The sequence below is a fragment of the Myotis lucifugus genome, unplaced genomic scaffold (genome assembly GCF_000147115.1).
Source record: "Myotis lucifugus unplaced genomic scaffold, Myoluc2.0 scaffold_7, whole genome shotgun sequence".
Lineage (NCBI taxonomy): Eukaryota > Metazoa > Chordata > Mammalia > Chiroptera > Vespertilionidae > Myotis > Myotis lucifugus.
In genome coordinates this window covers 3,574,007-3,596,479 of record NW_005871055.1, presented here as the reverse complement: position 1 = coordinate 3,596,479, position 22,473 = coordinate 3,574,007, and the positions used below count along the sequence as shown (strand labels likewise).

The following is a 22,473-nucleotide window of genomic DNA, read 5'->3' as shown; positions in this document are numbered from 1 at the left end:
CCGGGGCTTCAGCGGCCCGCGCCCTCACCCGCCTCCCACCCGCTCCCAGCAACAGGCAAACCAGCCGGGCCGCGCCGCTGCCCTGTCTTCTTGTTTTAATTTGTACTCAAGTATTTCTGTAGCTGCTGCGCAATTTCTTCCTGGAATTTCTTTCAATTCATTTCTGGCTAGCTCCACTGTTTCTATGAGCCTGCAGTGCTCCTTATTCTTTTATTCTCTTTTTTGTTTCATTTGACTATATCATCAAGTATTTTTTCATAAAAGATATGGGCAGACTACTTGAAAGCCCTTAATTATAGGAAAATATCTTATTTTGAACTCTAAAAAAGTGATATTTGGTCTGTGCCCTGCAGCTACCATATTATACAGGTAACATAAAGCTCCTATCTGCATTGTATCTTCTATAAATTCAACAATGTTTCTGATTTGCCAAGACAATTTTTATTATTTTAAAGAATTTTTAAACTATTTTTTTATTGATTGATTGATTTTAGAGAGAGAGGAAGGGGAAAGAGAGAGAATCATCAATTTATTGTTCCACTTATTTATGCATTCATTGGTTAATTCTTGTATGTGCACTGACCAGGGATGGAAGCTAAAAACTTGGCGTATCGGGGACAATGCTCTAACCAGCTGAGCTACCCGACCGAGGCCAAAACAACTTTTTTGGTTTGGAGAGTGGCAGGGGAGGGGAGATAAAAAAAACAAGCAAGCCCATGCTTCATTTGCCTTCTTCAACCAAGGGTCATTCTCCTAAGTTATTTTGAAAATTGCACATTTAAGCTGTGCTTATTTACTGTCCTACTACATCCCATTCTTGCAATTCAACATTAGTTTAATAAATGTAAGTGAAGAATTAGTTAGTCTTGTAGATAGTCCTGAACTTACTAAGGAGCTTTTGGGTTCAAATGGATTTTGAGAAGTCATGTGAAAAACTTGTTTTCAAAACACTAAATTTAAAAATTATCCTTAAAAAATGCCTATTATTGTTATTCTCTTTAATGCTAGGGAGATAAAAATCCAAAATCCCATGTCTGTCTAGGAATTTAAACAAATGGGATGATATCAAAATAAAAAAGCTTTTTGCACAGCAAAAGAAACTATCAACAAAACAACAAGAAAGCCCACTGCATGGGAGAACGTATTTGCCAATGTTATCACCGATAAGGGTTTAATCTCCAACATTTATAGGGAACTCATACAACTTAACAAAAGGAAGATAAACAACCCAATCAAAAAATGGGCAACAGACTTAAATAGATACCTTTCAAAGAGGACATAAGGAAGGCCAAGAGACATACGAAAACATGTTGAAAGTCACTAATCATCCGAGAGATGTAAATCAAAACGACAATGAGGTACCATCTCACACCTGTCAGACTGGCTATCATCAACAAATCAACAAAAGACAAGCGCTGGAGAGGATGTGGAGAAAAAGGAACACTTGTGCACTGCTGGTGGGAATGCAGACTGGTGCAGCCACTATGGAAGACAGTATGGAGTTTCCTCAAAAAACTAAAAATGGAACTCCCATTTGACCCTGTGATCCCACTTCTAGGAATATATCCCAAGAAACCAGAAACACCAATCAGAAAGGATATATGCACCCATATGTTCATAGCAGCACAATTCACCATAGCTAAGATGTGGAAACAGCCTAAGTGCCCATCAGTAGATGAATGGATTAGAAAACTGTGGTATATCTACACCATGGAATACTATGCTGCTGTTAAAAAGAAGGAACTCTTACCATTTGCAACGGCATGGATGGAACTGGAGAGCATTATGCTAAGTGAAATAAGCCAGTCAATGAAGAAAAAATACCACATGATCTCACTCATTCATGGATAATAAAGACCACTATAAACTTATGAACAATAATAGATACAGAGGCAGAGCTGCCTCAAACAGATTGTCAAACTGCAGCGGGAAGGCCGGGGAGGGTTGGTGGGCAGGAGTGAGGGGGGTAAGAGATCAACCGAAGGACTTGTATGCATGCATATAAGCATAACCAACGGACATAAGACACTGGGGATAGGGGAGGCCAGGGGATTGTCAAGGGAGGGGAAAAAAAGGAGACATATGTAATACTTTTTGTAATACTTTAAGCAATAAAACAATAAAAAAAACACAAATCAACACACGACAAGTGCTGGCAAGGATGTGGAGAAAAAGGAACCCTCGTGCACTGCTGGTGGGAATGCAGACTGATGCAGCCACTGTTTTAGACAGTATGGAGTTTCCTCAAAAAGTTAAAAATGGAACTCCCATTTGACCCAGTGATCCCACTTCTAGGAATATATCCCAAGAAACCAGAAACACCAATCAGAAAGGATATATGCACCCCTATGTTCACAGCAGCACAATTCACCATAGCTAAGATTTGGAAACAGCCTAAGTGCCCATCAGCAGATTAGTGGATTAGAAAACTGTGGTACATCTACACAATGGAATACTATGCTGCCATAAAAAAGAAGGAATTCTTACCATTTGCAACAGCATGGATGGAACTGGAGAGCATTATGCTAAGTGAAATAAACCAGTCTGAGAAAGATAAATATCACATGATCTCACTCATTTATCGAATATAATGAACAACATAAACTGATGAACAAAAACAGATCCAGAGACAGAGAAGCATCAATCAGACTGTCAAACCTCAGAGGGAAGGTAGGGGAAGGTGGGGGTAAGGGGGAGAGATCAATCAAAGGACTTATAGGAGTGCATATAAATCTAACCAATGGACACAGACAACGGGGGTTGAGGGCATGAATGGTAGGGTCAGGGGAGGGGGTAATGGGGGATAAGGACACATATGTAATACCTTAATTAATAAAGAAAGAAATTTAAAAATAAATAAATAAAAGAGAAACATAAATATTAAAACATAGTAATCCAAAAGAAAAAAAGACTTTCACTCCCAGCTTTTGCTGAGGGTAGTTAGTGCTCGTTTATCAAAAATCTTCATTTAAATGTTATAATATTCTAATATTCTACATTTTCCTCACACTTGCTATACACATTAAACCACAGAAGTGTAATTTGTCTCACTTTTAGAAAAATTAGTAATTTTTAAGATAACTTAGAAGCTAGACCTTTTTCTATACTGTTATAAAGGATGGTTTTTCTATCGTATATCATGTTTGGGCAATACAAATTTTCAAGAGCATTACCAACACTTTGGCCTCTGGTATTAAATTTGCTCCAGATATCAGAGTTTATTCCACAGAGGTAGCATTAATCTCCTCTACCGAGACTAGATGGTCCCATTATTCACCAAGATAACTAGGTTCCAGATTTGGCTGACAAGATCCTTTTTCCAAATGTTCAGACCAAAGAAGCTGGCAAAACTCAGAAGACAGCAGGATTGAAGATCAGCTTCTCAAATATTCACAACGTGCGTTATTTAAATTCCTATCCTGATGGGCGTGTGTGATTCAAGGTGTACATGCACCCAAGGTACATGATCAGGGGCTAAGTAATATGCTTTTTCTACATAAATGGAATTGTACTTTGTCAATGTAACATAAAATATGGAAAAATTATTCTTGACATTATATTTATATTTCTGCTTTGGCTTCACATTTGAAGTATGAATTTTTGAGGCTCTATTTACTATACAGATTCTTTGGTCATTTGCACATTACTACGGCCCCCAAATAGTGAATACATTACAAAAAAAATGGATGAGAAACCTATCTTACCTTACAGAAGTTAAAATACTGTTATGACATTGCAAGAAAAGAGTGAACAGCTTACAGTGAAAACTGATTCATATAAAGTTAAATCTTCTAAACAAATGTCGGTAAGATTTTCCCTAGGTCTTTCATATTTTTAAAACATTTAAAAAGTCATTTGTTGTATAAGAAAACTCTGTTAGAAGATTTAATCACCAAAAGATTATGTATTTCAGATCTGAGTTCTACTAACAACCTCTGTAAGTTCACCTCTACTATAAAAGGAAGGGTTGGACTTGATAATCTCAAGAGTCTGTTCCAGCTAAAAAATAATCTGATTTTAGAATGTTTATTTTGCTGTAAAATTCCCAGTCAGATAAATGGAGAGCTAAGGTCAGCTAACATCAGTGGGAGTATTGATCGACAGCTTCTTAGCCCAAACATGATCTGAATTCTAAACTAGGACTCTTGAGCATTAGGGAATAGAAATATGGTTATGAGTTCATATGAATTGGTTATATGATGTTGGCTATCTCAGAGAGAGGACACTTGCTAATAAAATGCTGTCATAAAAAATGGCACCCTATGTGTGTGTGCGGATGTGAGTGAGTGCAAGTGTGTGCATGTGTGGGTGAGTGTGCTTGTGATTTTGGAGGAAGATGAGAATATTAGTGTAGAGATGATGAGAAAAAGTAGAGCTTTCCTCAAAGGAACCCTGTTTTCAGGCTCTTTGGCAATGTTGATAGAATGTGGCAGCTTAATAAAAGGTCATGATTTGGTTCACACATACCAATTTTAGATTACTCTCCTCCCTCTGTCAGGGCAAAGACATAAGCACAGAGCCCATTGATCTGTCACACATCCCTGTGAAAATGTCTAAATTAATGAGCTGTTCAGGTTTAAAAGGATTTTAAAGTAAGATAATTTGGCATTTTAAGAATTTCTTCTGTTTTGAAAAAGACAACACACAGAGCAGATTATTCCACTCTCAAATGAAATTGCTACAAATGATATTTCTAAACTAAGAGGTTACAATAAAAATGATTTCAGTAAGTAAGCACCTATCAATAATCACATCAGCACCTTTTTCAGTGTTACAAAATCTTAATATAAGAAAGTACTTTTGTGACTATCTTTTAGACCACCGGCTGGCAAATTATATCTAAGTAGTGGCCCGGGAGTGGGGGGGGGGGCTCCCTCAGCCCAGCCTGCACCCTCATCAATTGGGGACCCCTTGGGGGATGTCCGACTGCCTGTGGGATCGGGCTTAAACTGGCAGTCGGACATCCCTCTCATAATCTGGGACCACTGCCTTCTAACCACTCACCTGCCCGCCTGTCTGATTAGCCCTAACTTCCTCTGCCTGCCTGCCTGATCACCCCTAACTGCTCTCCCCTGTTGGCCTAATCTCACCTCCAATTGCTCTCTCTTGTTGGTCTGATCTCACCCCCAACTGCCTCTGTCTGTCTGATCACCCCTAACTGCCCTCCCCTGCCACCTGATTCGCCCAGTCTCTGTCTCTCTCTGTTTTTCTCAGCAGTCCTCCAGGCCTCCCTGCCTCCCTGTCTCCCTCTTCCTCTTTCCTGGCTGGGAGGGGTGGGGCTAGTGGGGGCCGCTCCACCCTCTGCCCACCCTCCCTTTCATCCAGGCCACTTCAGGCCCAGTCTGTTTTGTTTTCATCTCTCCATCCCAGTCTCTCCCAGTCTCTGCCTCTCTTTGTTTTTCTCAGCAGTCCCCCAGGCCTCCCTGCTTCTCTGTCTCCCTCTTCCTCTTTCCTGGCTGGGAGGGGTGGGGCTAGTGGGGCCCACTCCACCCTCTGCCCGCTCTCCCTTCCATCCAGGCCTTTTCAGGCCCAGTCTGTTTTGTTTCCTCATTCTGAAACAGGGTCCGAGAGCAAGCTGGGAGGGAGGGAAAGAAAGGGAGAAAAGGCTGTGAGCTGGTGGGCGCTGTGTGTATCTATGCATGTGTGCAGTTGTGAGTGAGTGTGAGTGCCGGCCCCACCTCCCCTGTCCCCATCTCCGCTACCACAAGTCCCCACCCACCAGAGCCTGCTGTGCTCACAGCCTGGGCCTTAGGTCGAGCCTCCGGTCATTGTAGATGTGACAGACCCAGGGTTTTTATATATTAGGATTGGCCAAATCTGGCCCACACCTGTTTTATAAATAAAGTTTTATTGGACCTCACCCATTATTATTATATTACCTGGAGGTCTGAAGTACCAAATTCTAGCCCGGGGGGGGGGGGGAGATCCCTCAGCCCGGCCTATGCTCTCTCACAGTCAGGAGCCCTCGGAGGATGTCCGCCTGCTGGCTTAGGCCCACTCCCCATGGGGATTGGGCTTAAGCCGTCAGTCAGACATCCTTAGTGCTGCCACGGAGGTGGGAGAGGCTCCCACCACCACTGCTGCACTCACCAGCTGTGAGCCCAGCTTCTGGCTGAGTGGTGCTCCCCCTGTGGGAGCACACTGACCAGCAGGGGGGAAGCTCCTGTGTTGGGTGTGTGCTCCCTGGTGGTCAGTGCACGTCATAGCGACCAGTTGTCCCGCCATTTGGTCGATTTGCATATTAGTTTTTTATTATATAGGAGGATTGTCTGTGTTTTCTTACCTGCTACAGTGGAAGAATTGAGTAGTTGGGACAGAGACCATATGGCTCACAGAGTTGAAAAAAAATGTACTCTCTGGTCTTTCATAGAAAAAAGTTTACTAACCTCTGATCTAGTGGCTTTCTATTATTATTTTATTATTCTTTTTTTTTTAATTATGAGTGGCTCTGGATCATTTTTCAAAATAGAAATACTAAATGACTATTGTTTTACTTGATGATAAATTTGTCTTGGTAATACTGGTTGCAGGCAATCTGTTATCCACAATCAGCCTTCTTTCCTAAACCAATATTCTTTCCTAATCCAGCACTGATTTTACAACTAGAATTTTCAGTACAATTTAGGTGCTGCCAGGTAGATGCACTGATGTGGGATTTTAAACATGGGGACTTTTTGTAGCATAATCAAACATTCATTTTTTGGCTAGAAATTGAGGCAGTGATGACAGCAGCTTCCTGCTCCATGGGTCATGACTTTAACAGCATATTCTTCAAGACTATAGTAATACTAGAGGCCCAGTGCACGAATGTGTGCAGGGGGGAAGGGAGGGACCACAGGAGGTTGGCTGGCTGGAGGGAGGGACAGTGGGAGGTTGGCCGCCGGCTCTGAGGACCCTCAGAGCCAGCCCTCAGCTTCCCTGGGAAAGGGGCCATATCCACCACCGCCCATCCCTGGTTCTGCATCCCAGCCTGGGGCCCAAAGGCCCCAGCAGGGTTGGGAGAGGAGACAATGGTCACCGGGCTGGATGCGGAAGGAATGGACACCCAATGCTGACGTCACCCTGCCACCACACGGTTCCCTGCCTCCCCCCTCCTCCTTCCCTCACCACCATGCCACTACTGTGGCGGGCAGGTGGCCCCCCAGGGAAGGGAGAAGACAGGAGCGAGACAAACCCTTGTGTCAAGGGCTGACTTTTGATAGATTGCAGCGAGGGAACTGCTCTGCTACATGTGAAACCCTGACCCAGAAGCAGGTCGTCTATTAAAGGTTTAGCACCAAGGGTCAATGGTGGGCAGCTAGCCAGGGGGAGGGACCATGGGTGGTTGGCCAGCAGCAGGAGGTTGGCTGTGGGACTGCACTGACCACAAGGGAGCAGCTCCTGTGTTGAGCATATGACCCATGGTGATCAGTGCACATCATAGCAATCAGGGTCAATCTGTGGGGCAACTGGGAGGGTGATCAGAGACCCCCCCATGGGCACCCACCTTGGTCTGCCTGGTGCCACCCACTTATCAGCCCCACCCCAACTGCCGCCACCAGTCACCTTGCTCTATGGGGCAACCGATGGGGCGATTAGGAGGGCCCTGGTGGCACCCACCTTGGCTGGCCTGGGGCCTGCAGGCTTGGGTCAGCTCCTGCATTGAGCATCTGCCCCCGGGGTGGTCAGTGTGCATCATAGTGACAAGTAGTTCCACTGGTCGTTCCTCCATTCAGTCGATTTGCATATTATGCTTTTATTATATAGGACTAGAGGCCTGGTGCACAAAAATTTGTGCACTCGGGAGAGTCCCTTAGCCCGGCCTGTGCCCTCTTGCAGTCTGGGACCCCTCGGGAGATGACCACCTGCTGGCTTAGGCCCGCTTCCCTGGGGATTGGGCCTAAGCTGGCAGTCAGACATCCCTCTGGCAACCCGGGAGCCCTCGGGGGATGTCCACTTGCCAGCGGGGAGCAGGCCTAGCTGCAGTCGGACATCCTTAGCACTGCTGAGGAGGCGGGAGAGGCTCCCACCACCACCGCTGTACTGGAAGCCGTCAGCCTGGCTTGTGGCTGAGCAGAGCTCCCCCTGTGGGAGCGCACTGACCACCAGCGGGGAGCTCCTGCATTGAGCATCTGCCTCCTGGTGGTCGGTGTGTGTCATAGTGACCAGTCATTCCCAATCGCTCTGCTGTTAGGGTCAGTTTGCATATTCCCCTTTTACTATATAGGATAGAGGCCTGGTGCATGGGTGGGGGCCGGCTGGTTTGCCCTGAAGGGTGTCCCAGATAAGGGTGGGGGTCCCGCTGGTGTGCCTGGCCAGCCTGGGTGAGGGGCTGAAGGCCGTTTTCAGACTGGCCACACCCCCTTCAGGAAGGGGGGTCCTGCTGGGGTTCCTGGCCAGCCTGGGTGAGGGGCTGATGGCTGTTTGCAGGCTGGCCACAGCCCCCAACCACCCAAGCTCCCAGTGGAGGCTGGCTGGAAGCAGGTATCTGGGATTTATTTAGTTTCTATAATTGAAACTTTGTTGCCTTTTGCGGAGGCCACAGCCTGCCAGGGCAGTCAGGAAGCTTGGCTTCCTCCATCACCGGGGGAACCAAGCCTCCGGCTTGCTCCAGCTCTGTGGCTGCCGGCCATCATCTTGGTTGGGTTAATTTGCATATAGTTGCTCTGATTGGCTGGTGGACATGGCTTGGGCGTAGTGAAGGTACGGTCAATTGCATTTTTGTCTTTTATTAGTGTAGATGGCCTTATTACCTGCCCCCTGTCCCCATTCTATAGGAGCTGAAATAGCAGGGCTCCTAATAAGCAAGCTTTAGTATTCTGGGTCAATACAAAGGCCCTGTCCTAAAATTGTTCCCTTAGCCCTTTTGAGTACTCTATAAGTACATATCTGAATTAAATTATTTTGTTTTATAGCCCTTTTATTTTCTTTACAAAACGTATCTGTTATATCTTGATCACACACTGAATTCTCACATATATGAGTTGGCTTTGAAATCCTTTCTCCTCTTTCATTCATCCAAAGTCTTCTTCAGCTCTATTACAGTAGTTATATTTGAGTTTTCCATTTGTTAGGACATGTACCCTCTTGTTATACTTTGGCAAGAGGGTCAGGGCAATCTTAAACATTAATTTTTGCATATGAATTTTTTCTACATGGAATATTTAATTTTATTATTATTATCACCTGAAAGAATAAGTTGGCTAAATATGACCATGTCTACTTTTTTCAATTACAGTTTACATTCAATATTATTTTGTATTAGTTTCAGGTGTACAGCATAATGGTTAGACAATCATATATTTTACAAAGCAATCCCCCCTGATATTTTCAGTACCCACTGGCACCATACATAGTTATTACAATGTTATTGACTATATCCCCTATGCTGTATTTTACATCCCTATGATTGTTTTGTAATTACCAATCTTTACTTTGCAATTCCTTCACCATTTCAACAAGTCCCCCAACTCCCCTCCACTCTGGCAACCATCAGTCTATTCTATTTATCTATGAGTCTATTTCTGTTTTGTTTATTCATTTATATTGTTCTATAGATTCCATATTTAAGTGAAATCATATGGTATTTGTCTTTCTTTGAATAACTTATTTCACTTCGCATAATATTTTCCAGGTCTGTCCAGGCTGTCACAAAAGGTAGCATTTCCTTTTCTTTCATGGCCAATAGTCTTCCATTGTGTAAATGTACCAATATTTTTTTAAACATTCATCTACTGATGGACACTGGTCTGCTTCTAAATCTTGGCTACTGTAAATAGCACTGCAATGAACACAAGGGTATGTATATTCTTTCAAATTAGTATTTTGGGTTTCTTTGGATCTTTTCCCATGTGGAAGTGCTAGGTCATAAGGCAGTTTCATTTTTTATTTTTTGAGGAAACTCCATACTGTATTTACACAGTGGCTGTACCAGTCTGCATTCCCACCAACAGTGCATAAGGATTCCCTTTTCTCCACATCCTCACAACACTTGTTTGTTGATTTATTGATGATAGCCATTCTGACAGGTGTGAGGTGATATCTCATTGTGATCTTAATTTGCATTTCTATGGTGATTAGTGACATTGAGCATTTTTGCATATGTCTATTGGTCATCTGTATGTCTTCTTTGGAGAAGTATCTATTCATGTCCTTTGCCCATTTTTAAATTGGATTGTTTGGTTTTTTAGTGTTGAGTTGTATGAATACTTTATAAATTTTGGATGTTAATTCTTACAAATAAATTTTAGAAACAGTTTGTCAAATCTCCCTGCATCAGTCCACCACAAAAAATAGAATTGCATTGCATTTATAAACTATTAGGGGGATCAACTAACATGTTTATACTGTTGGGTCTTTATATGGAAAAATATGGTTTGCCTCTCTGTTTTTTTTAAGCCTTCTTTTATAGAAGAACAAAAGAAGAAAGAAAAGCACAGATTTCACAAATGATTATAGTTGTATTTTTAAGATGGGCACTGAAACAAAATGTAACCTTATAAGGACAGGATAAATTCTGAAAGGTTTCAAATAAAATTACTTATTAATCAATAGCATCTTATACATTTGAAAAATGGTAATAAATTCAAATAAAAGGAACATTATTTTTGGATCTAAAGATATTTGGATACACATGAATTTGAGCATCCCTTGAAATAATTCCAAGAATTTCCAAAGTTTATCTACCCAATGGATTGGGAAGCACCAATTTAGACCACCCACCCCATGACAGTGACACTATTTTAGGCAGTATTCATGATCAATGACTATAGAGACTAAACTTATAGTCTATGGAATCCACTTCTTGGTTGAGTAGTTATTTCATTCATGGAATGATCTAATGAAAATACTTTCTTCTTCATGTGTAGAAGGGAATATAGCTATGGCCCTATTCCCTGGAGCTAAAGTGAATAAATCTTATTGTCTGGAGTTTTTTGGTCCTTCAAATATTTGACACTGAATATCAACTATCAGGTATGAAATATATGATATCTCCCCACTTCAGTTTTCTCTTTCTAGTTCCTTCAATTTTCTTTTGCAGCTTATTCCCAAACTCTTTACCATTCTGGTCACCCTTCTGCAAATATACCTAAGTTTTTCAGAATCCCATTTAATGAAAAATAATTCAGCAGGCACTAATGCCAACACTCCACATGTGTTCCAATATTTGAATAGGATTCTTTAACTCATATTGCACATTTGGCTTATCATGCACATTTTATCACCTGGCTTTTTGCTTTTTCCTACTTTCACTCTAAAGCCAGGTAGCTCTAAATCTGAGCATTATAAAGAAAAAGAAAAAGAAAAGAAAAAAAGCTTTTTCTTTGGAAATAATGTCAGATATATAATAATAATAATAATAATAATAATAATATAAAAAAATTCTCACATATGATTTACCTAGATTCACTGTTGTTAACATTTTACCCCCTTTGCTTTGGCCAGTGAGAGTACTTTAGGGTGGCTCTTGCATTCTTTTATCATATCTTCATCACTTTTTTTTTGCACCTCCTTACCTTCTGGCAGAGAAAGATGTTCTAGGCTCACCCACACTATGCCAGGCCTGGAGTCAGCCACTTCTCCAAAGAGCCTTGGTCTCTTTTAGTGGGGAATTAAATCTATACTTTTTAATCAGCTTCATGATTTTTCATGAGCCTGAATGTGTGGTAGAGATCATATGCCAGCTAGTTCTTCAGATGGATGAGGTAACTGTAACCCAAAAATTTCCAGTGAACTGCTCAACTGCGATTTGGAAACAGCACCAGGACCAAAGTCCCAACCATCCGTTCTTTCTATTTTATAACTTTTCAGCCTTTCATAGCACTCCACAGTAACTTGTGTTAAGTTTCATACTGTTGATTTTGTCCCATCATCATGCGACATTTATTTATCAACCACTATCTTTGCTGGATACACAATCCTCATTTAAATACTTTAAAAGTTAGTTTCCAAACTGAGATTGGATCTATTCCCAAGTTCAGGGGATATTTCTTGGGCTGAGTTATAAATCTTTGAATAATGAGGTTTTTAATGAAACTAGGGCTAACACATCATTAACTGTGGAGAGAGAATGGTACTCCTAATTTGGGAGCTTAATGGAAAAATACAGAATATTGAAAATGTTTTCTTATTATTACTTAATTTGTCAAAACCCCATTGTTTATGCCACATTTTAAATGAGGTGGAATAGTTTTTAAAGATGCTACAGAGATCATTAAAAAAGCACTGGGAAGCCAAATATAGTGAAGGAGGAGAGAGGGAGGAAGCTCAGGAGGGAGAAAGAATTACTAAGGTTGATGTGAATCTGGGCTCCTGCAGAACACATCAGCTTAGCTCAGCGCCAACAGTCCACAGGGGGATTTAATGTGAAAGTTAAAATGGGATCGAGATAGGTGTGTTGACAGTTCTGCACCTATAACATCCATCCATCTCAAGGTACCATCTGTTACATGTTCAGTCTTTTTGTGAGTATCAGCAATAGAGGTAATTAAGCAAATGAGCAGCTAAAATGGAAGTTCCCAGAAAGGAGAAAAAGTTAGCAATGAAATGACAATAGGGTGTCTTTGTTGGAGCAGAGGCTGAACACCTGGAGCTCCCTCTATGGCTGAGACAGAGTGAATGCGTGATGGGCTGGAGGGTGGGAAGCAAGAGTCCATGGCTCCCTAGTGGCTCCTGGTTTCTGAGCTGCTGATGGTAAAGGGGAACTGCGTCTGATTTCCTTATTAAGGAGAAAGAAGATGCACAGATAATCTTGGACACACTCTGAAAGGAAAAGAGGCCAATTTAGTGATGGCACAACAGTGATGTCGCCATTCACAAATCCCAAGGTCAGTGCTCATTTGAATGAAGAAGGCTCCAGTCTGCATTGTCAATTGGGGAGTCAGCAATGGGCCTGCGAGGACCCGGGACACAGAGCGTCTAGCAAAGCCCTACTAGGAGAAAGGCAGAATTACTGTGGCTCCCAGAGCTGCGTTAGCTGCAGAGGATGCTGACCCGACAGGAGACCAGGCAGCCTCCATGTCCCTCATGCAGGCAGCCATGCTGCACAGGCCCAGATGGCTGGACAGCTGAGAGGAAGGAAACCCATTTCCACAGACAATGGGGTTCCTTTTTCAAGATTTTGATCGTTTTATGCTTTTTGCCATATTGTTTTCCTTGTATCCCAATTTTTTTCGCTTTCTTAACTTTAACAGCCCTTTTCTCTTATTCGTTCCTCTTTCCACAGCCCCACCAAGAGGCCTGTAGGGAATTCAACCTCTCCTCCCCCCTCTTGCCCCCCAGACTCTAATTAGACACCCATCTTCTCTCTGGTCATGAGGATCATAAAGAGCTTTTCCTTGGAGCACTGCTGGCTACTCCTCCCACTCTGGCCTCAGGATGAATTTCCAGCACCTGGGATCCTGCCTTATTTTTCCTACAGGGCTTCTGCTAATAACTGGCTTTCTGTTGTTTTCTGCCCCAACCTGTGTCTGTGCTGTGCTTCCCTTCCCAGACCCTGCCTTCTCAGGGAATGAAGCCAGATCACCTCCAGACAGGGACTTCCCGACCTTGACCACCGCTGTGCTTGGCTTTCTGCCTATTTCCATCCACCAGACCCTCCTCTCGAAGTTCCATCTGCAGGCTCAGAGCTTGGCCTGTTGCACACCTGTTGTTGACTGCCTGCCTCTGGCTGCCCAGAGCATTCACACACTCAGTCTGTCCAGTCCCCTCTCCCCCAGCTGAGTCCTCTGGGCTTCGGCACTGCTGGAAGCCTTTCCTTGCCTCAGCCACGGATGTGACTGGGGCTTATATTTAGAAACAGGTAAATGGTGCCAGCTGAGTGTAATACATTGCAAGTAATGTTCTCGTAATACAGACATATTCAAAGGAACTAGAGCCCTGGCTGAGGCAGGATAGCATCAAAACTGCCCCAAATTCATGGGCTCTTAATAGTTTCAATTCGTTTCAGTTCCCTGAACAGAGGCACCATAATAAGCTCAACAATGTTTTCACACTGATCCAGCTAATAGATGTCAAACCATTTGCTCTTGGTGCCTTATTGGCTAAGGTAGGCAAGGTAAGCAGCTGAGAATCTATTAAAATGTAATTTAGTCAGCTAAGGAAGAATGCCTCTTAGTGAGAGGTGTTTACTTTAAGGGACATGCTGCCTATAAACAATCAGATCAGACGTTTTAAACAGCCCAATCCACCGCCTGAGGACCAGACAACCTCTTTATGATGGTTTTTTGTGGTATGTTTTGTCTACAACAAACTCATGATCCAGATGGAGGCCGCGTGGACCACTCCTTCCTTCCAGAATGCAACCACGTAGTCCAAGGAAGAGTGAGAAAATGGTCTGGGGTCACTGCACGTGAATATTTGCTGCAGAACAAGTACTAGGATCATAGTATAAGGAAGGCCCTAGTGCCACTCCGTCAATCACCACATGTTAGGCCAACAGTCTATGGACAAGTCTGGAACCTCCAAGAAGCAGATGCCCAGATGAGATAGAATGTGAAAGAAATTTATTATGGAAAACATCTGTGAAGGAAAACGAGGTGGGACCCAGGATAGGCTGGGAGAGTCATCAGACCACAGTTCATGTCTGATTCGAGTGAGAGGGTGGATGGAAGGGGGGTCTGGTGGAAGCATCTTGGACAGCAGTGCAGTTATAAGTAAAGTTCAAGAAGACCACTGGGCTAAAAGTGTTCATCAGAGAGATGCTACACTTCAGAGGAATGGGCCTGCCTTACTATTCCTGTGGCACTCAGGGGGGAGAGAGGGGCAGCCCATGGCAAGGTGGCCTCAGCGCAGATGCAGCAAAGGACTTCAGAACACAGCAGGTGGCCCAGTCCACACATCCATCATATATAGTGACTAACCCTGGCTCTCACAAAGAGTTTCAGGAGGTTTACAGCAACATTAACAGCAACGGATAACAACAACAACAAACCTCAGGCAATTACCCTTTATTCAGCACTTGCCAAGCACTAAAGACTCTATGCCCTAACTGCCAATCATTACAACAACCTTGAAAAGTCATCTTACCAATGAGGGCACGTGTTTAAAGGGGTTAAGCGATTTGTCTGAGGCCAGCAAGATTTGAGTCATACCTTTGAGTTCCAAAGCCATGCTCTTTCTACTCTGTCACACTGAATAGGGAAAAGAAAAGACAAAAACTATGTCAGAATTCAGGTTGAGAAGGTTGCTATAATGAGCACCAAACTTAATGCTGAGCATCCTTTCAGCCAAGGAAAGGGGAAAGAGGCTGCATTATAATAACACTCACTGGCTTTTAGAGGAAGCACATGAGAAGGTACCCTTGAGTTCTGAAAGAAATCAGTGAATTAAATCTGAAAATAAAGACTATTAAAATACCCTTTAAAAAAGGAGTGGCAATGCCTAAAATATGTGTTTGCAATAACTTTAACTTATTAGTAGTATGTAGCATACAGGGCTCAGCACATAGCAGTGACCTGCCTTCAAAATGGTCAGGCAGAAGATACTTGGACTTCATTTCTTTCCATGTGTGTGCAGTAAAGGCTTAACTCAGCAGCCAGGGGGCAGGGAGGGCAAACTTTGCACATTCCAAAGAAAAGACTTGACTGGCTCCTGGGAGATCATCTCTGAGCACCTAAAATGTCCTGTCTAACAGCAGTCTTTGTATACTTATGGACTTAGGCCTTAGCAGGTAGTTTATGCTAACCATGGGATTTGTGGTGAAGGTCTATTTTATATTCCTGGAGTCCTGAGGAAGGCAGCAGACTGAGTGGCCAAGGTCAGTCTTGTGGGTGATCAATGCCTATGTGATTAACCCCAATAAAATCTCTGGATACTAAGGCTGGGGTGAGCTTTCCTGGTTGGTAATACTTCACACATGTTGTCACAAATCAGTCTCTAAGAAAATAGTGCTGTCTACGTGACTCCACTGGGTGAAGACAGTTGGCAGCTCTGTGCCTGGTGTCCTCCAGAATCCACCCTATGTGCCTTTGCCTTTGCTGACTTTCATCTGTATCTTTTTACTGTAATAAATCATAAGCCTGAGCATAGCAGCTTTTCTGGGTCCTGTGAGGCTTTGCAGTAAATCATTAAACCAAAGAATAGTCTTGGGGACCCTTGACACAATGTCTTTACTTTTCTCCTTCCCTCCATCTTCCTTTAATCAACATCAACTGGCATCATTCCCCTTTCTAATTTCCCTTCCTTCCCCATTCCCCTCACCCAACTGCACTACCTGGAAGAGACAGACAGTAACCTCTCATGGTTGGGCGTTTTCCCCTATCTCAACCCTTACTGAAATGATAAAGTGAGGTGTGCTGTATTTCTAATTCTTTCTGTTCTTAGCTCTCCATCACTTAATAAACAACATCGAATCCTCAAAACAGCAAAAGGCTAGTATGATTCTTTCCACTGCTCAGATGAGAAAACTGAGACTTGGGTGTGGCAGCTTATCTGTGCCTTACTGAGCTGATGTGGGGGTCATGCTTATGGGTGACAGAACTGGCCTTATTGGTTATTGCTTTGGGTTCCAACTCCTTGGCTCTTGCTAAGATCACCTGATTTAATCATGGCTATATTGAGAAAAATTACTTTGAAAACAAACCGACTCCAGTGCTTTCTGCTTCTCTCCACTTCCCAGGGGAAACCTTATCTCCACCAATTTCATTAGCATTGAATTATAAGGATAAAAATATCCTGCCCCTGTCACTGACAAGTTACCTTCTGCACTGAACTTCCCGAGTCATCTTTTCTCCAGTAATTTTGTCAGTGACATGTTTGTTTTTGTCAGCAAGGCAACGCCAGCACAACTGATTCAGGGTGACCTGGGCTCTGTTCCGCTCTGAGCATCAATAAAATTGCCAGGTCTGCTTTGATTTCAGAATTTGTATTGTAGGTAATGATGATATATGAGCTCACGGAATGGATTTGATTCTCAGCAGTGAGAATGGTTCTGGCAGCTAATGAGGGGAAAAAATTTTTATCTGTAGCATAGATAGGCTTCCTCTGAAATAGGGTTCATCCAATGGGACACTTGGATGAGTGCAAGATGCCATGTCTACCATGATTGTTGGCACATATTGACTGCGGTGTGAAAGCCACAGTGAAGCCAAAGAAGTTGGGAAGGGAGGGTTGGATAGTGGGGTGGGGAGAAAGCCAACTGGGGGAACCAAATTTCAAGTCAGCTGAATTCCATTCACACTCTATTATTCCCAGCAGCTAGTGTCATGCTGAGGACACAATCAGGTTCAAGCAAATGATTCCCCGCCCTGCACCGTGGTAATCTGAAAAGACAATTACAGCCCAGGAAGGCAGCTTCTGCAAAGCAATCCGGATCTGACTGGGGCTGACTGACAAAGCCCCCAGTTGAGACTGTCAGGCGCTAGTGGTAATTAAAAATGTCAGGCAGCACTGGGGTGGCGTTCCTTGCGGGAGCTCTCTCCCTGCCATCGCTCCAATTGAGCAGAGCAGATTCTCCTGCTGGTTTTGAACTGTCCTAAATAAGAAGGTTTTATTGTGGTAAAATATACATAACATAAAAGTTACCATTTTACCCATTTTTAAGTGTGAAATTTAGCAGCATTAAGAATATTCACATCGTTGTATAACCGTTACTTCTATCCATCTCTACAAGTTTTTCATCACCCCAAATAAACTCTGTATCCATTCTAGGTTAACTCTCCATTCTGCTCTCCTTCAGCCGCTGGTAATCACTATTCTTTCTGTCTCTAAGAATATGCTTATTCTAGATGCTTCACATAGATGGGATTATACAATACCTGTCTTTTTGTGTCTGACATTTCAATTAGCATTATGTTTTCAAGGTTCGTCCATATTGTAGCATATATCAGAATTTTATCCTTTTTAAAGGGATATTTCACTGTATAAATATACCTCATTTTATTTATTCAAACTCGACATTGGGTTGTGGTGCTTTGTCTATTGTAAGTAATGCTGCAATGAACATGAGTATGCAAATATTTATGTTCAATTCCCTGCTTTCAATTCTTTTGCGAATATTCCCAGAAGTACAATTGTGGGATCATATGATAATTCTATGTTTAAGTTTTTTAGTAACTACCATATAAATAAGAATTTTAAAGTGTAGAAAACCTCAGAGGTGTTTTAGAGAAGCCCTTTTGTGGCAGGTTTAGCAACATTCATGTACTCATGGAGAAAGCTACTGTAGGAAGAAGCCGTGCTGCTCACACAGGAATCCTGCATCTGTAATACAATCCTCACTTGTCAAACATTTATTCAGCCCCATTCATGTGCCACACAGTGTGGGTGCTGGGGACACAATAGTGAACAAGTCAACATGTGGGGGAGGGCCGCCAGGCTAAAGGACACCAAGACTGAGCGGAGAAAGGAAGCTGAGGAACGTCAGTTACTGCTGCTCACAGAATACCTAAAAGAGGTCAGTGCTGGATATTTTTAGCACATCCTAATTTAACCCTCACTTGGGCAGCACTGTTATCTCATTTTATAGACCATACACCTGTGAAGTTTAAAGAGCCTAAACACCCCAGGCCCTAACAGATGATATCTTGGTCTGTTCATTGATGTCAAGAGAGTCGGACTGGCAGCCAGGGAGACGGAGGCATCGTGCCATCACTCAAGGCGTTAAGAACAGGTTCTCCCAACTTCTTTTCAAATCATGGTTCAATAATTTACTAGGCCTGTTCATTTATCAGAGGAAGTGTGAAAGCATACCACGGGCTTAAATGTTCAGCCACAATTCATCTCTAGCGATGGGTAAACTTGGAAATGTTTAAGAAGAAAAAAATGAAATTACAAGCTCTTTCTTTATTAAATCATAAATTTTTCAAAGATAGGTACATCAAATACTTAATTTTATGCACCACATACAGTAGGGCTCAATATACCAACTTGGAAGTATTTATTGAGCAATTATTATATGTTCTAACACTGAAGTGTGAGCACCATTCTTTTGATTTTAAGGAGCAGGTAGTTTGGCCCATGGAGAAATAAGAGCAAACTACAGATTATACACAGTAAAGTGGTAATTTACACAGTATTAATGCAAACATCTGAATCCAACAGGAATGAAAATCGATGTGTGTGATGAGAGTTTACTATGTGCCATGCACTGAGTAACACACACTTCTTTACATGCCTACCCTGCTCTAGCCCTTACACCACCCACTGAGGCTGGGAGGAGTTGCATTTCCAATGGAAATACAAAGTGTAGGCAGATTAAGCAATTGTCCCATGTCACACACTCAGGAAATGGTTGACATGGATTCTATCGCAAGGCGTTTGACTCTAATGCCCATGGTCTTCACTCTAAATTTGGGGCTTTTTAAGTTCATTTTTCATGAATTTCTCAAGCATAAGACAGGACAACAATCATGGCAGGGACAGGAAGAGTCCCTTAGGGGAGCAACTGTGGAGAAAAGTGGGGATTGGCATCCCTGTGCCAGGCTTCCCACAATAACATAATTACAAGCACAGAAAGGCCAGGTTCCAAGCAGCCTCCCCCCAACCCAAGTATCAGTTTTATGCTCTATGGGAAATAACAGAGCAGCAACCATTGACTTTAAAGAGGAGAAAGTAGCCCTAACCGGTTTGGCTCAGTGGATAGAACATCAGCCTGCGGACTGAAGAAGGGTTTCGGGTTTGATTCCAGTCAAGGGCATGTACCTTCAATGTGGGCTCAATCCCCAATAGGGGGTGTGCAGGAGGCAGCTGATCAACGTTTCTCTCTCATTGATGTTCCTAACTATCCCTCTCCCTTCCTCTCTGTAAAAATCAATAAAATGTAGTTTTTTTAAAAAGGAGAAAGTTGTCGCTGGAGAGGACACTTTCTCCCATAATCTTACTGCTGGGTCTGGGCAGCCCAAGCAGAGGTAGAGCCCTGGACTGGAGACCTGATGTGTCAGGGCTCGGGGACTCATGAGGATACGTGTGACTTCGTTTGAATATTTTGGCAACAGGCTCTTGTGAGGCTGAAGAGACCAAGACTCCATGGCTTATGCTCTGATTACTGTTGGAGTTTGAGCAAGTGGAACAAGATGTGGAAACGCTAATAGAGAAGGCTTCAAATTCAAACAGACTTGATTTGAATTCCAGGTCTTTTCTAGCTAGTGTAGCTATGGGCATTCATGCAGCTTCTCTAAGCTTCAGTTTCCTCATCTGACAATGGTTTCATGGACTTGCAACTTGATTCAGTGCAATTGTTTGTGCATGGAAGTTATTGTCATCATCATCATCATCATCATCATCATCATCATCATTAATGAAGTTTGTCAAGGAAGGAGGGGATAAATATTAGAATGAGTCTCCTGATGGGGAAGGAAAAAGTGAAACTCGAAATGCAAGTGAAAGGGCTGTCCTAGGACATCAGGAAAGACATCTCTTCCTCTCAGATTTGATGCCATGAGATACTGACCTAGGTAAACCAGGAGGAAGGAAGAGGCAAGCTTGCTGCCACTTGGCTTGCAGAAAATTGTAAGATGATTTTCTGTTTGGCTTTCCTAATGTTTCCCTTAGGTGATATTAAGCATAGTTTCCATATGCCAAGCCTTTATCATATAACTGGGATTCAGAAGAGTCAGAGGTGGGGAGGATCATCTCAACATGGAACATCTGTATCCAAAGTCAAGAATCTGCTTCCACATATTGTGACATGGGTAGATATACATATTTGTGGGTCTGTACTGTCATTTGATGTCATGTGCCACATTTCTGAAGAGGCAATACAAAATCCTAACTCAAAATCAGTTTGAGGCCATGCAGCTAATTGGAGGAGGCAGCTATTCTGCAGATTGGCTCCATCTTCTGTAGCAACTACATATAGTTGGAACTTGGAATAACCAGAGTTAGCCCTGCCCCAAGGAAGAACATTCTAGGGATTTTACTCTGTGTATTGAATCAGTCAGGATTCTTCAGAAAAACAGAATCAATATGAGATTTTACATTCATAAATATATATATAAACTGAGTGGCCAGATTATTATGACCACCTGATGTTTGTAGGCAAATTAGCTATAATTTTGCGCTGAAGTTGCTAGAGGGCCAGACCATTATAAATAGGGAAGCAGGTTGTTTACCATGACAGTAGAAGTGATTCTTTTTCTGAAGATATGGGTAAACAATGCGATTTAACAGCCTTTGAATGTGGGATATATATTATTATGAGTGGCCAGATTATTATGACCACCCCATCAGTACTTCGTTGGGCCACCTTTTCCCTTCAATACTGCGGCGATTCTTCTTGGCATTGACTCCATGAGATGTTGAAAGGTGATGCGAGGAATCTGACACCATGCCTGATGAATAGCACTGTCCAGTTCTGTGAGGTTTGATGGTTGTGGAACCAGCTGCCTGATGGCTCTTTTAACTTCATCCCACAAATGCTCAATTGGATTGAGATCTGGTACTTGTGGGGGCCACCTAAGCAAGGTAAAGTCTCCCTCATGTTCTTGAAATCACTCCTGCACAATACGAGCACCATGGCATGGCGCATTGTCTTGTTGGAAGAAGCCATCTCCATTGGGATACGCCATCAACATGATAGGATGAACTTGATCATCAAGGATACTTAGGTATGTTGTGCTATCCAGACGTTGTTCCACATGAATTAAAGAGCCCAAATCATGCCAGGAAAACATGCCCCAAACCATAACACTGCCTCCACCAGCTTGAAGGGTTGTACTCATGCATGTGGGGTGCATGCTTTCATGCTGTTTCCGCCAAATTCTCACTCTGTCATCTGCATGATGCAACTGGAAACGTGATTCATCAGACCACCTGACTTTTTTTCAATGCTCGGCTATCCAATCCTTGTGTTCCTGTGCGAATTGGAGACGTTTTATCTTGGTAACTGCAGACAGCAAAGGTGCTCGAACAGGCCTTCAGCTTCCATATCCCATACGATGCAGTGTACGGCTCATTTGCCTATAAACTTCAGATGGTTATAATAATCTGGCCACTCACATTCAAATATATCCCATGTTCAAAGGCTGTTAAATCGCATTGTTTACCCATATCTTCAGAAAAAAATCACTTCTACTGTCATGGTAAACAACCTGCTTCCCTATTTATAATGGTCTGGCCCTCAAGCAACTTCAGCGCGAAATTATAGCTAATTTGCCTACAAACATCAGGTGGTCATAACAATCTGGCCACTCAGTGTATTTTATACACACATATAAGGAATGTATGTATATATATTTATATTCTGTTGGTTTGCTTCCCTGAAGAACTCTGACTCCACTGGCTAGAAATGACCTAGAGATAGAGGTTTATTTTAAAGAATTAGCTCATGTGATTGTGGGGACTGACAAGTTCAAAATTTGTAGAACAGGTCAGCAGACTGGAAACTAGAGCAGTGTTGATGTCGCAATCTTGAGGCAAAATTTACCCTTCAGAAAACCTCAATTTTTACTCTTAACACCTTCAACTGATTAAATGAGATCAACCAAAATCACTGAGTGTGATTTCCTTAACTTAAAGTCAACTGATAGTAGACACTAACCACATTTTGTAACCTCA

General features: G+C 42.7%; 1 pseudogene; it reads right to left on the bottom strand.

The window, feature by feature from the left end:
* LOC102422040 overlaps positions 1-22,473 on the bottom strand; it is a 37,765-nt pseudogene that overhangs the window by 1,391 nt on the left and 13,901 nt on the right.